This window comes from Octodon degus, unplaced genomic scaffold (genome assembly GCF_000260255.1).
Source record: "Octodon degus isolate 3935 unplaced genomic scaffold, OctDeg1.0 scaffold00096, whole genome shotgun sequence".
NCBI lineage: Eukaryota > Metazoa > Chordata > Mammalia > Rodentia > Octodontidae > Octodon > Octodon degus.
In genome coordinates, this window is record NW_004524672.1 from 1,496,480 (window position 1) to 1,513,198 (window position 16,719).

General features: G+C 38.8%; 1 protein-coding gene across 1 annotated transcript in view; it reads right to left on the reverse strand.

The window, feature by feature from the left end:
- Rhbdd1 (rhomboid domain containing 1) overlaps positions 1-16,719 on the reverse strand; it is a 146,590-nt gene that overhangs the window by 48,918 nt on the left and 80,953 nt on the right. The gene's annotated exons all lie outside the window — the stretch shown is intronic.

Sequence of the window (16,719 nt, forward strand, 5' to 3'; positions counted from 1 at the left end):
GGCTGACTATACAAAGCATACATTAAAAAAACAACAATCACACTAATCTCTACGTTTTTAGACAACTCAGCAACAGCTTAGGTGTGTTTTTGTCTGAAGAAGTTGTGCTTCATATTATAAATAGTATGCCAGGGCTGGGGCTGTAACTCAGTGGTACAAGGGCCTGCTTGGCCAGCACAGGGTCGTGAGATGGAGTCCCAATATCCTAACCAGGCAGAGAGGCATCGAGCCATCTAGGCTGGGGTTTTCCACATAATTCGTCCATGCCTCTGTTTCTCAGCCTAAAATAAGGAAGATAATTAAAAATACTTGTTCAGTAGGACTCTGTGTGGGTATGTGAGCTTCCCAGCTCAGGAAGTACCACGTAATACCTGCAGCCTGGAAATACCCTCACTGAAAGGATTACACACCTCGAATGGGAAGGAACGTTTCTCTGGGCAGTTGGGTGACAGGCTACTTTTTCGGCTTGTTTTCGCTGATCTGTGTTTCCACAGTGACTATTTATTTATTTATTTTTGCGGTACTGGGCATAGAACTCTGGACCTTGTGCTTGTCAGGCAGGAGCTTAAGCCATTGAGCTATCTCCCCAACCCCTATATATTACTTTTATAACCACACCAAGAAATGCTACCCAAATTTTAAGAGATCCTATCAGTTGAGGCCAAGTACCTCTGTTCCTATCTTCAGTGCTCAGTGTGCTCCACAGGCGACAGCTAGAATTCTGGGGCTCCCAGCAAAGGAATTTGGCATTGCCAAATTCCTCCAGCGAACAAACACTGAACTGTGCAGGAATCCTAGTGTGCAGCTCATGGGCATCAGCCCATGCACAGTACAATCCTCTTTCACACTCTATCACCTGTCTTTCTCACTTCCCAAGATGAGGGAGACTTGCTCCTGGCAGTAAGGGAAAGGCTGAGAATCTACCTAGAGTCTCTCCCGAAGCTGAAGCTGATACAGCTCTAGGGAGACTCGGAGTTGCCCTAGAAACAAGGAGCCCAATCAGGCCCCTTAGGGGGGCTCTGGCTCCCAGGCTCCTCATGACAAATGCGGGAAGCCAAGCTCTTGCTTGTCTGCACCCAGGGCAGGCTACTGTCAAGAGCAAGCCAGGCAACACTTTACAGACATGCTCAGTGGGAGGCGGTACTAAGCCCTTGCCTTCTTGGACTATGTGTCCTAACATGTGAGATCAACTTGTCACACATGATGGCCTCCAGCGTCGGTTTCAGTTGTAGAATATTTCAGTTCTGCTTTATTTATTTTTAGTCCATGTTTATAATACACGCAGTGTATAACCATCTTGGGTAGGGGGTACACAATACAACTTGTACACAATGCAACTTGCTTCCTTCGTACTCTCCTTCCCTTTTCCCTCCCTCCCTCCCTCCTCTCTTATCCCCTTTTCCCCATTTGGAAAGAAATGTTCCCAGCTGTTTTCCTCAGACAGAGGATTAGTATCTAGAAGGTATAAAGAAGTCAAAGAAATTTAGGCCACTTAATATAAAACACCCAGTCAAGAAATGAGCGAGTAAAATGAACAGACACTTCTGAGAAGAAGTATAACAAATATATGAAAAATGTTCAGCATTGCTGGCCATTAGAGAAATGTAAATTTAAAAGTTTTATTTTAAAATGGTCCTGCCAGTCATATTCTTCATTATCCATTTAAAAAATAAGAATGTTATTTAATTTTTAAAAAGTTTAACACAATTTTGTATGACTATGGGGCTGATGTTGATGTTATAACACATGCATCCAAATACATACAGCAAACAGCCTATGGTAATCCAAGTATGTCTCTCCCTAACACTTAATGGCGGTTTTATGCTTCACAATAGGGCTCTTTGTGAATGCCAGAGAGACCACAGCTCATGCTGAACACAAATGTTAAGACACAGCCTTGACAAGTGTTCCATATACTTTTGAAGTCTACCTATAATGCTTAGAAAGGAATTAGAAAACTCATATTAAAAGTATAATTTTAAGGGCTGGCCAAATAGCTCAGCGGATTAAAGCGCCTGCTTAGGCAGACACAGCAGCCAGGGTTCAATCCCCAGCATGCCATGCCCTGCCAGCCCTGCCCTGGGGGCACACTGAAACAGCAATTGAGAGTGGGCATGGAGGCGAGCGCCTGTAATCCCAGCTCTTTGGGAGGTTGAACACAGGAGAATCACTATGAGTCTAATCTATATTGTAAGACCTTGTAGACCATTACTAAAATACAAAAGAAAAGGATAATTTTATTTCTTTAAACAAAATCAGTTATTAAGCTTCTTAAACAGCATGGGGCCTTCCATTAAAAAAGTACTCTTTGTCTGTGTCTTTCTTTTTTTAGTACAAATACACAGATGAGCTAAAGCAGTTGACTAAGTCTCATGCTGTTCACCAAAAAGAATACTTTTACCTTGATAGTAAGAACTAGTTTATTTATTTCTGTAGCCTGTTGCTTAACAACTAACAATGTCAATACATATGAGGGGCTAAGAGGAGGGTTCACAGCTATTGATGAATGAAAGTCCTGACCAGCATCTTGAGCATACAAGGTCATGTTTCTGAAAGGGCAAAGATTTGGTAGGCCAAAAAGTAATGTCAGTGTGAAGAAGGGCATAGGTAGGGAGGATTAATTCACTAGAATTTTGTTTGTATTTTGTTAAATATATTCATTAACACATGAATAATGCCTTTTTATAAATGGCAGCTGTGGGGGTAGGTGGCAGGGAAAACATTACAAATTAATTTACTTATAATTATTAATGTTAATTTCCCAAATGCGTCTAAATCAATCAACCTATGAACCAATCAATCTCTCTTCCTCTGTCTTATTCTCTCTAGCTGGGCTAAAGTTAATACTGAACCTAGGGCTGCTGGGGAGATAGCTCATTGGCATAAGTGACTGCTTGGCAAGCTCAAGTTCCTGAGTTCGATACCCAGTGCCATAAAATAAGGAACCTAGCAGGAACCTACACAGAATTCTGGTCCAGTGCATTATTTTACTTCCTGCATGATATATTGATATGCTTAGAACACATTTGAAAAATTATGCAAAGCTCTTATATTTCTTTGCATGTACAATTTTACATCTAGACACGGCCTTGACTATCAAACTTTATTCACTGAAATGAATATCTCCAACATGTATCAAGGAAGAACCAGTAATCCAAAGCAGACCTTGTTCTACACTAAAGTTGCTTTCAGACAATGTGGTAGATGGTGCTTTTTTTATCATGCAGAAAGCTTTCCTATGGAAAACATACCAAATTACTGCAACAAAAGACTAAGTGGTCACACAGATTAGCTGTACATCTCTGTCCTGGCTGCAAGGATCCTGCTAAGCCAAGCAAGGCTGCACTGAAAATCTGCATATGTTAAAAAACTGTCTATTACATGGCTGGAAAGATAGCTCAGTGGAATAAGTGCTTGCCTGGTAACTGAGCAGAAGGTCATGAGTTTGATCCCTGGTACCATCAAAAAAAAAAAAAAAAAAAAAAAAAGAAAGAAAAATAAAAACAAAAACTGTCTACTATATATACCTGCACTAGGCCAAGGAAGACTCATGGAATCGTGCAACTGAATTAGACCCTACCACCTACCGTAGGAGTCTATCAATTTAGAAGCAAAAATACATATATAAAATGCTGCTTTACATACTTAGTGAATTTATCATCCAGAAGCTTTTGTTTAAGACCTGAGACCTGTTTGTCAATAATCACTGATATTTCTGACACGTCCCAATACCTCATCTCAGTGTAGCCATACCTTCCTGCTTTTCCTTATCACAGTCCATTTTCCACAGAATACAGGAGCTGGGACTTTGAACAGCACCCACTACAACTCCTTCATTTTAAACAAACAATAATAAAGATAGCATCAGATTCAGTCACTCATATCTCACACAAAGCTAACAGGATACACTACAACTAGCAAAGTACCACTCTTTTCCTTTTGTACTATAACATCACAGATTGCAAAACTCCACTTTCTCAAAATTTTCATACAAGAAACAAGACAAATGTCAGTTTTCTACACATGACATTGCCTTAATAAAAATGTAGAACCTACTTAAGACAAATTCTCTCTCTTTGTAACTTCCAACACACCTGAAGTGATCCCTGTGAACATAAGATGCTCATAAACAGTACCCAAAGATGTCACCAAATGGTGTGTTAATAACAAAAATGTTGGATATTAATTTGGGGCCTAAATTTCTTCCCCAGCATGGCTTCCCTGATCATTTTACATCTAAAGACTAAGTGACAAAGCAGCAATCAGTTTGTTCTTGGCAAGACCTTTGTAGTAAACTCTATAATAGTTTCACATATGGCTAACCAGAAACCCTGAAAGTACAGGGTAGGGTGGGCATGACAACAGTGCTGCCTCACTTTCGCAAGACAGAGAAAGTGTGATTGTGGCCATTTGCCTTTCAGAAGAGCCCAAGAGGAGAAGCACACGTTATTCCACATGTCAGTAAAGATTTCCAGCTTTCACCAGTACACATGCTCCGGGCTGCCAGATAGAGGTTGAAAAGGACAGAGCTTTGTACCCAGTGCCAGCTGAACTTGGTGGCAGGCGATTAACTAAGGGGAAAAAGTCAAATTAGACATGGAGGGACGTGGGGGAGGGGGGAGAAAAAAATGCCATGAGCTAATGTTCCTAGTTGGTGTCTGCCTTTTGACTCAAAGAAAGAAATGGCTCTTTTCCAAAATTTTTCTATTATTATGGTATCAGCTGCCTCTTGCACTCATTTAAAAAGCTGAGATTGCCAACAGAACATGACAAGATTTCTGTTAATAGAGGCAAATGTGCGAGCCCTTTAAATAACAGAGATTTTACTATTTCTTCCTCAAAGGCTACTTCGGAAGTATTATTCCTGGCACGAGCTTTCCGACTTGGAACGGCGGCTAGGTACTATTTAGAAATATGATAACAGCAAATTCTGAGTTTAAAAAAATTGCTACCTTGATTCTTTAATTAACCCTTACAATATATTTACCTAAAGAACAGTCTGAAGCTAACTGATGCAGAACAGGAGTTTATTCTACCACATGAATTTGTTAGCCCTTTTAATTCTCAGCATTGTGACCACTACATTACCACATTCCTTAGTCTGAAAACTAGGAACCAAAGAGAACTAAGCATGTACTCAGCCTTTTTAGAAGGAACTATCCAGCTTCTAGTCCCTTCATGAGGGAAAGAGCCTTTGCAGTTGGAGGAGGAGGAAGAGGGGGAGGAGGAGGAGGAGGAAGAGGAGGGGGAGGAGGAGGAGGGGAAGAGGGGGGGAAGAAGAGGAGGAGGAGGAGGAGGAGGAAGAAGTGGGCAGGAGGGAGAGGAGAAGCAGTAGTGGCTGCAGCTACTTAGATAAACGAGTGGGGGGGTAGTAGATTCAAACACTAAGGAAGAATAAGCGGTGTTCTGGCTTCTACCTGAGATTTAGCAAGCTGGAAAGGGTGTTCCTCCCATCCTCATGATAACCACAAAGGCTAGATAATCTGCGAATGAGTAACTCTCCTTGAACACATTGATGAGCTGAGCTGGGAGGTAAACTAAGCTGGTTCTAAAACGGTACATGAGGCACTTGCTCATCAAGGGCAGATGCTGAATACCAGTACAAAGAATTCAGCAAACATGTAGAAGCTGCCTATGGACTAACAAGAGAACACAGAACTCCAGGGGACTGGATGTAAAGCAGTTCACAGCTACTTTCAAACTTTCCAGGAACTCACCTGGTCTTGCAAAAGAGACCTGTGAATGAATCCAGAGAAATCTTTCACTGTCATCTCATGCAGCCATTACAGAAGGTATGGTAAGGTGCCCACATTCATCTCCCCTACAGCTCCTAAAGCACAAAAGCCTTGAGTGCCTGCAAGAAGGACAGGAACCAGCTTCCTTTAGGGAACAAGAGAAACAGTAATAAGGCCGCAAGACCAAACCCAGGGAACAGGGACTGCCCAAGGGGAAGAAGGGTTCGTTAAAACACTGTCCACCTTGGCTCTGACCATGGAGCTGGAGTAAAAGGCAGTGTAACAAGTGACAGAAGTACTTCACTGGGCGGACTGCAGCAAGTGGAAGAGGCTACCTGAGTCACAGCACGAACGGACCTGAAACCGAGGTTCAACAAGCACTGGAAAACTGCACCAAGCAAGTTAGTCCCACCCTAAAAATGGGTCATACTGGAAGAATTTGAACACTATTGTGAAGCCAGGGTAGCCACAGTAACTATCTGTATTTACACATCCCCACAGGAATTGTGCAATTCAAAATATAGTACTCAATAGAATAAAAAGATAAATAATCAAAGGGACAAAAAAGACCAGACAGTATCAGCTAAGTCATCTAATTATCCTTCATGGAACATTCCTCTCAAAAACAGAAGCATACATGTTATTTTCAAGTACATAAGATATTATTACCTGAATGGAACATAATATATCACAACTACTTGTGATCTGTCTTAGGAATGCAAACCTGCTTCAATGTTGGAAATTTGAGCAATCTAGCATGCCAACAGACCAATAAAATAAAAGCATATAATTATCTCTACAAATAAAAAAGTTTGGTTTCAGTTATAATAATATAACTTTATATCATATTTAGGCATAAATCTATGAAAACATACGGTAACTCCATATTTCAAGCTTATGAAACAATGGTTAAAGAAATCAAAGATACAAACACGGTAAATTGAGACATACACTATTTCATGAATTGTACTTGTTAGAATGTCAATCCTCTCCCAACTGATCTAAAGAATCAAAATGTCAGAAAGATTTTTTAGTAGATATCAACAACTTTCTTCTAAAAGTTATCTTGAGGCTGGGAATATAGCTCAGCAGCATAAACACCTGCCTGGCAAATGCAAGGTCCCAAGTTCAAAACCCAGTACCACACACACAAAAAGTTTTTTTGAAAGGAAAAGGAAAGAGATAACCAAAGCAATTTTCCACTTTATAAAATATAAAGTGGAAGGATTTTAAGACTAACTATAAAGCTAAAGAAATCAAAATGTGTAACAGTAGTAAAGGGAGACATTTTCATACATGTAAGACTCAATAAGGAGATTAATGTAAACATAGTCAATTATCCGACAAAGGTATAGAGTAACTCAGTGGAGAAATGATAAATCTTTTCAAAAATGATGTTGAAAAACCTATAACTCCAAAGGTTAAAAAAGAAACCCAATGATTTACACCTTACAATTTTTATTAAAAAAGTCAACTCAAAATGCGATATAGATCTAAATGGAAATTGTAGAACTATGAAGCTCCTAGGAAAAAATGAAGACAAAACTTTCATGATTTTGGGTTAGGGGAAAAAAAATCTTGGACACAAAACTAAAAGCGTGGTTGTTATGGTTTGCATCTAGTTGTCCCCCCAAAGCCTCATGCAGTCGTGGGGCCGACTTTTAGACTTTGTGATTAATTCATGATCCAATGCTGGGACTATGGGTGTAGATGCTGCTGGGATTACGGATGTGAGTGCTACACCTACCCTGGGGAAGACAGCAATATAAAGAAGGGAGAGCGGCTTGCCTTTGCTGATGCTGATGCGCTTACCTTTTTGCTCTTGCTATTTTGCTATTTTCTGCCACTATGAACTGCTGTCCTCTGCCATGTGCTGCTCTTCCTTGGAGCCAGCTGAGTATGGACTGAAACCTCCACAAACTGTGAGCTAACTATACCTTTCCTTCCTTAATTTTGGGTCTCGTATATTTGTCCCAGCAATGAGAGAAAAGTAACTGAGACAAGGGTCTATTTAAAAATAGGTACACTGTACTTCATCCAAATTCAAAACTTTTGTGCCACAAAGGATAGTTAAGAGGATATAAAGACAACTGAAGGACTGGGGGTAAATATCTGCAAATCACATATTCGATAAAAGACTTGTGTCTAGAATATATAATGAGTTTTTAATAATAAAATAAACTCAATAATAAAAACCCAATTTAAAAAAAGGCAAAGTAATGAGACAGACTTCAGCAAAGAAGATAAACACAAGGTAAAGAATGACATAGAGGAGCCGGCGAGATAGCTCAGCAATCTAAAGTGCCTGTTTAGACAAGCTTAGACAGGTGCAGGGGACCATGGTTCATTCCCTGGCACCACATACTGTGCCAGCCCTGCCCCTCAGGGCAGGCTGAGCCAGCCAAAAAAAAAAAAAAAAAAGAGATATAGAAAAGAAATATTAGTCATTAGATAAAAGCAAATTAAAACTGCTGAGGGGCAGGGGAGATAGCTCAGTAGAGTAAGTGCTTGCCTGGCAAGCACAAGGGCCTGAGTTCAATTCCCGGTTCTGCCAAAAAAAGCCCAAAACAAAACAAAAACCTGCTATCTGACATCATTATTTACCTACTAGAATGGTTAATATGTTAAGAATTAAAAATATCAAGTATTGAAGAAGACTTGGAAGAACTATACACTGATGGCAGGAATGATAAATGCTACAGTCATTCAGAAAGCAGTAGTTTACCAAATTAAATATATATGTCTACATATAACATACCAAATCCACTTCTAGGTATTTACCTAAGTGAAAATTTACCTCCATATAAATACCTGTATGGAGTTTTGATAGCAGTTTTATTCATAAATGCTCAAACCTATAAACAATCTATCTTCCAACTGATGAAAAGATTAAAACAAAACAAAAATGCTAGTATATTCGTACAACTCAATCATAAAAAAGGACAAATTATCAGCCCATGTAACATTTAACATATGCACCTTGCTAAGTGAAAGAAGTCAAACCTCAAATCAGTAAGGATTTTATGATTCCATCTATATGCCATTCTGGAAAACACAAAGTTGGAGAGAGAAAGACTAGGGCTTGCCAAAATTTGGGGGCAGGGAGAAAGCGACTTACGGGGAGAAGGAGAGGAAAAGTTTTGGAGTGATATACTTGCATTGTCTGTTGATTTCTGGGGATATGCTCTTCTACATTTTGTCAATATTCTCATAACTTTACATCACAAGGAAGCATATTTTACTGTTAAGAAATTTAAAATGAAGTACTATGGCTTGTATCTAGATGCACCCCTCCCCAGCCTCACGCATTCATAGGCGGACTTTTCAGAGCTGCCTGGACCTAGGATGTGCCAATGTGCACTAGGGGTCTGATACTGGGATCAAGGCTGTGCAATATGGGGTTAGTCTAGTAATTGGTTTATCATAGTTCTGGGTGTGGATAATTGGAAGCCCCACCCTGTGCATGGGTGGCACCATCCAAAAGGCTTATAGCATAGATGGGACAAAAGGGAAAGGGAGGCTTCCGCTGCTTCTACTGCTTGCTGCCACCTGCCTGCTCTGCCATGGAAGTTTTTCCTCTGTAATGCCTCTCTCCCATACCATCCTGCCTTGGAGCCAATCAACTATACCAGGAAAACTCCACAACCTAGGAGTCAAAAAAAACCTTTCCTTGTTCAACTTGTGAGTGTTGTATATTTCTGCCTCAGGAACAAAAAAGGTAGAGACTAGGTAAATAGAAAATAATATGAATCCCAATGAAATAACTGATAGTCTCAAGAAGATCATCAATCAAAGACTATAAATGATTAGTTAGAAGATTGATGGGAAATAGGGTCTTTGTAGAGTGACACAGTATCATCTCATACAGGCCATGCAAAGAACAAAGGGACAAAATACACTTTTGCAACTGAGAGAGTTCTCAGACTAAATTCAGAGATAAAATTCAACAGTTTTATGATGCAATGTGAAGAAGATGGTATCATGTATGACATATTTGCAAGAAAAACACTGAATGTGAATCTAAGTCTTCCAATGTAAGTGTCAATAAGGAAATGCAGGGAACAGGGAAAAAGTTAAAGAGCAACAAGCAGAAGTAGACAATGTACAAATCAACGAGACAGATCTCCTGGGAGGCAGGAAGCACAAGAAAAATCAAGACGTAGTTTTATATAAAAAAGAAATAATCTACTGCAACATGGGAAACACAAACATTGGTTATAAAAGACATTTTTGAGAAAACTGGGGAGTTCTGTATTTGGGCTAAATATTAGGTGTTACTAGGAAACAGTAATTTTCTAAATTTCCTAGATGTTGTAGTGGTACTGTGGGTAAGTAGCAGAATGTCCCTTATTCTCAGAAGATACACAATGAAGTATTTAGGCAAAGTAGCAAGTGTCTGCAACAATTTTCAAAGCAGAAAACCAAAACAATGCTTGCATCCTTTTTCTCACTACCCCCACTCCAGACAGAGAAAGAAACACACACACACACACACACACACACACACACACACACACACTCTGTATTCAAATTTGGACACCACTGCAAACTACATCCCCTTGAAAATCTACAATGACATTAGTATACTGAAGATTCTAATTAGTTATGCAATTAAGTATGCAATTATTAAGTTAATGTTTTCCAAACTTGTTTGGTCACAGAATTTTATTTTCAATGAACATTTCAAACAGCACATGGGATTAGTCTCCAGACAACTCGTCTACAGTGGTTTCTCAGCACATGTCACATAGCAACGGAGGATAGCAAGAGAGTCAGCTTTGCAAATAGCTTGTATTAATTTCAACTTCATTTTTCTTGAAATATTCTGTGATTGTCTTAAGATAATAAAAGAACATTTTTTAAAAGGCTTAGTTTCATTTTTTCCTATGGGAAAATATGGCTTGAATTTATAACATTCTGATCATATGGCCCATACACTTTTATATTTCCTTTTTTCTTTCAATAACTACATTATATTCATACTTTTATGTTGTTATCTTTTTCCAAAATCATTATTTTTAATAGAGGTATAATAGTCCCAATTTATAACTAAACAGTACTTTATTTTGAACAATGATTTAATTGATTTGCACACTGTTGTATAAATTTCAATTTGTTTGGGGTCATAATTCTATTGTTTCTTTGGGCTAGGCTTGAGTCAAGAAATCATTGAAGGTAAGTCTTTGATCACACATTTCATTTTCTAGAAAAATTATACCAATTAACATTGTTATTAGTTCTGTCTATAGAAATACTGTATCACTGCTGACATTAAATGCAGCGAGATTTTAAAAAATCTCAATTAGTTATGCTAATAAAAACAAAATTATTCTCAGATGTACACTGGTCATTTGTAAGACTTTTTCTGAATTATACACTCAAACTGCTTTTCAATTTCCTAATAGGGGTTAGTGTTACTGGGTTGTATGTATTCTTTAAATACTAATGATATTACTGAACATTTTGTTAGAAAAGTCTATTGTTCCTACCTTCCATGGTGTTTTGGTTTAGAAATTCCTATATCCAAGTAATCAACAATGGACTATTCATCTATATTTCCTTTTTAAAAAATTGTCTAATTTTATGTTTCAAACAATTAGTTTAGAATTTTAATACATTGCACAGTCAGAATCAAACCTAATTTTTCCCTCCACCTACTTAATTTTCCTAGCACAATTTATTCAATATACAATCTTCAAACACTATATTTTCTAGTCTATAAAATAAAAAAGGCTAGAGACACTAGTACCAGAATACATTCACTAGAAGACAGAATTCTAAATAAGGCCATTGTGTTCCAGATGTATCAAGGGGTAATTTGAGTGATAGGTGTCAAGGACTGGGTGCGTTTCTAATTTTCTGTGAACACAAAGAATAGATAGCTTTAAACTCTGGAGACACACTTGCAGGAGAAACAGGAGAAGAGAGTGAGAGGAAAATATCTATAGCTTTGTTAAAACGAAAGATGAGATGGTGGAAATACTCCACGCAAATGATTCGTCTCAGAGTAGTTTTATACCATAAAGAACTTTAGAAATTAACTCCATACTTACAAAGTAGAAGCCAGATTTTTCCAGATCAAACAACCAGTTAGACAGAAGTAGAAACAATACAATAACAAGCCCAGAAATAGTTTCAAAAGAATCCCATAAATAGTCCCACAAAGTCATTCCCTTGGTTTGTAAGGTTTTTTAAGTAAAAATAGCTGTATCACATTGACTGAAATGTTTTAAGAATGCAAAACATAAAAAAATATTTAATGAAGAGAGAAAAGCTTAGTTATTTCTGCTGCTATTCAATTATGAGATTTTTTTCCTTTTTAAAGAGTATAAATCAGAATTAAAACAGAAACAATTACAAGTGATACAGATTTTCACTTAACAAAGTAAAACTAAGTATACTAAGTACACTTAGTATGAATTTCACAGTATTTGTTGTAATATATAGTGTTGTCTTTCAACTAGTTATTCATATTGCCAGTAAAGGCATGTAAAATTGGAAGAAGAAAAAAAAAGAAATGTATAAGAAAGAAAGAAGACAAAAAGAGGAAACAATTGAAAAAAGGAGATGAAACAAATTAAAGTATTAACTGCTTCTTTCTACAGATCAGCAGAAATCCACAGTACAGTTGTCCAAACCATCTGCTTACATACATAGATAAATTTCTTTCCCCACTTCCTCTCCTGTCCTCAACTCAGTAACTTTTTTTTAAAAGAAGTTCATTTCCTTTTCCCAGTGTCTATTGTACCCTTCAGAGTTCATTTTTTCTGTTTCATGTTCTCACACTAAGGAGACAATACAATGTTTGCACATGTGGGTCTGATTCATTTCACTTAAGGAGTATAGTCTCTACTTGCATCCATTTACCGACAAAAGACTCAAATTTATCTTGTTTTATAGCTGAATAATCCTCCATTGTGTAAAAACACCACATCTTCCTTATCCATTCTTCAGTTGATAGGCATGTGGGTTGTTTCCAGGAGTTAGCTATAACAAATTGAGCTGCTTATAAACATGGGTGCACAGATATCACTGTGGTATAAGGTTTTCAGTTCTTCTGGAAAAATACCCAGGAGGGGAATAGCTGGCTTGAATGGGATCTCCAATTCTACTTTTAAAGGAATCTCCACACTGATTTCCATAGTGGTTGTAACAGTCTGCACTCCCACCAACAGTGCAGAAGGCATTTGTTATTGGCTCACTTATTGATGTTAGCCATTCTTTCTGGGGTGAGATGGAATCTCAGTGTTGTTTTAATTTGCATTTCTTGAATGACCAATGATGTTGAACATTTTTTCATATGTCTACTTGTCATTTGTATTTCTTCCTCTGAGAAATGTATATTTATCTCAGATGCCCTTTTTTAGATGGGGTCTTTGAATTGGGGGGGGCTGATTTTTTTTAAATTCTTTGTATGTTCTACATAGAAGACCTTTGTCTGAGGGACACCAGGCTATGACTTTTTCCCAGTTTGTTGGTTTTCTTTTTACTCTGTTGAAGATTTGCTTTGCAAAAACTTTTCAAAAAGATGAGATCCCCGCTGTTGATTCTTTGAAGTTTTTCCCATGCAGTGTGGTTTCTGTTCATGAACTGTGTACCTACCCCTATGTCTTTTAGACTTGAACCTACATTTTCCTCCAGAAGATTTAATGTTTCTGTTTTAATATTTAAATCTTTGATTCATTTTGACTGTAGTTTTGTGCATGATGATAGGCTTAGGTCTAGTTTTAGCCTTCACCATATGGAAAGCTAGTTTTCCAGCATTATTTATTAAAGAGGCTATCTTTCTCCCAGTGAGCATGTTTGACCCCTTTATCAAAGATAGGGTGGGTGAGTGTGTTTGCAGTTGTGTCTGCATCTTCTATTCTGTTTCACTAATCCTTACTCTGTCTCTATGCCCGTACCATGTTGACTTTATCACAGTAGCTTTATAGAATTAGTTTTTTAAAGGATACAGTTAAACTTACAAAAAATCAACACACTATCAGATTACTTTCTAAAATCTCTCAAGGCAGTGGGTATTCAAATTTGCCTGTTTCTAAATATTTAAAATATTTCAATACTTATTTTTAAGCAGGAAAAATGAATACGAACTAACATTAGCCTAATAATAAACATATTCGTTAGTAATGAAACAGTCTCAGAAACCTACTCTTTCTTCTGATCCACAAAACATTAAAACCTTTCCCTCGAAGCTATATTCAAAGAGTCTAAAATTACTCCAAAAGGGCCATGCCGACCAGAGCATACTTTTGTCCACAGGTCTCCCATGAGATACAAAGACCAATTACTTAAGGAAGCCATATTTGCTTTCTCTTAAAAGACACCTGTGCTACTATTACAACTACCTGTATAACTGTGATAAGAGTATATAACAAGTCTTTAAGAAGAATAAAGTCTACAAAAATATGCTTGTCTGCTTGCATTTTCTTTCTCTGACTGAACTCAGAGAATTTTTACATCCACATTCAAATATTCTAAGGCTGCCTGATTTTTTCCCTCAGACTCTTTATTACCCTTTAGTCCTGTACGAAGCTGTGCTATTTTGACTTACATATTTTCTTAATGGACAGAAATAACTAGATATTATTTCCCAAATCTTTTAAGCTCATCTCTCAGGCATTGAGACAATTAATTATAGTATGCCAACTTCACTGGATGAAGACTCAATGCCTAGCAGGCTAGTAAAGCAGGCTCTGAGTGGGTCATGGAGGTGTGGCCTTCGTCCTAGGCATGGTCCCCTTCAGCTCCTCTCTGTCCCTGTTGCTCTGCCCTCCTCCCCTGGTGCCATGTAACTAAGCATCTTCACTCCTCCACACCCTTCTGCCCTGGAAATCTACCTACCGTGTGCCAAGTCTGAAACACTGAGCTACCTTAGACCTTCCCCCCTTTGATCTGTGGGTGTCAGGTACTGTGTCTCACTGACCAGAAAGCTGACTAACACACGGATGCTTCCTGGTTGCTGGGACTTTTACTTGATGTCAGTGTGGAAAGACAAGTTGATAAACAGTATGGCTCTCCCTTCTTATCCCATAACATCCCATGGATAGCCCAGTATCACTTAAACCTGCTGTAAAGAAACAGCCATGAGAATCTGTAGAGACACAGCTCTGAGGCCCTTGCTCTGGTCTTTGGGATTCCACAGCTATGGCACCCTTCTGGTGACTGTTCCCTATGTGTGCTGCATTGATAACAAAAATGGCCCCGACTGTCCATTCCTCTCTCTGACAGTAACCTCTGCAACGTGACTTTCCCATTGCTCTACTGCCTTTCCTTGAATCTAAGCTATTCTTGTAACCTGTTCCAGCAACAGGTGACAAGCCTCCCTGTCCCTTGGAAACCATAAGCCAGGGCCTGCGAACAACCCCAGGCTGGCTGGCTGCAGAACTCACCACCCAGAGGACAGTCAGGCTCACAGACAAGGCCGTCATAGTGCAGCCCGCCTCCAGCTGACGACTGAACACTACAGCTACCCAGCCAATGTCAGTCATTCGGGACCAGCTGGCCCCACACCCTTGAACAAGAATGAATGTTTACTGTTTTAAGCCATAAACTATAAGTTTCAGGCTGGTTGGGTAGTGACTGGTTATGCAGTGATAGACTACTGACACACCACAATTCTAATATTCTTTACCTAAAAAAACCTGATTTCTCTGTCCTTTTTCACCTCTCTTGCCACATTCCTAGTAGCTTTTTTCCAGGAGAAAATAATCTCTTATTCTTCTCTTATTTCTTCTCCAGACTACTGCAGCTTTCTGGGTAGACTCCCAACTAGCTGTTGTCCATGCACACTGCTACTGCTCGGACTGGATTCCTTCAAGTCAGGAGTTATGCTGTCATAATTTATGTATTTTTATAATCCATAGGATTGATACCTCCTAAGTCCTCAGTCCTTATTTGCAGAATGACAGCTGCTGAATTCGTAAAACACAGCTCAGAACACATCACTCTCCTATGAAGAACACTGCAGCATTTCTACCATTCACTAGACCCATTTCCACCTAGCCCATTTAATCCTAGGACTTCTGTGACCATCCTTCTTCCCTGTTTCAATGCTCTGTTCAAAAAGTGAACACACTTATTTCTATATCTCCTGAAACTCAAGATTCCTGCCTAAAAGGTCTAGTCCCAATGCCACCCCTCTAGAAAAATCTGACAGCTCTAACTAACAAAGAGCTCACCCCCTTGTCTGCCTCCAGTGCTTAGCCTGAGCCTTCCCTAAGCACCTGATGCTGGAGTTACTTGTCAAGTACTCCTCTGCCACACAATGTGACCTTTGTTAAGACAGGTTTCATCCTTTCCTCACGTTCCTTTGTATCTAGTACGGTGTCTGAGACAAAGCACAGTAAGACTGTCGTAAATGCATACTGGAGGAATGGGTGTTGTTCAGTCAGTACTAAAACAGCAATAAAAGCAGTAATACACAATCACAAAAGTCAAACCCAAGACAAAAAGACAGAATACATGTGTTGGCTCTCATATATCACTCTGTAAAGGAATCTTCTGGAATGTCTGTTAAAAACACAAATTCCTAGGCTCTGCCTCCAGAGTGACTGGTTCAGCAGAATTCAAACCTGAGTTTGGGTCCTTAGCCCACGTGATTCCGACAAAGATCTGTGGGGGGCTTTTGGGCAACACTTTGATATACAGTGACACAGAACCTGCTTCACAGATATGCATTCCAAAGTAACCCCCTTGTTTCATGCACCTAAGAAATTTTTTATTTTAAGTTTCTTGACTTTAATGTCAAAGCATTGAGTGCAGTAAGCTTATAAAAAGTACTTTAACAATACGTACACAGTCTGGCAACTTGTTAGCTGAGCTTGCTGGGAATATGGCACCACACCCCCTTCTTTGTAGTCACAATCTGCACACATTTTTTTCATCTATATGCTCTTTTTATAAACTATTTAAAGTTTAGTTTGCTACAAATAGCCCTTTTTCAGACGGCCTCATCATATGAGGTGTGCCTTAAAATAACTGA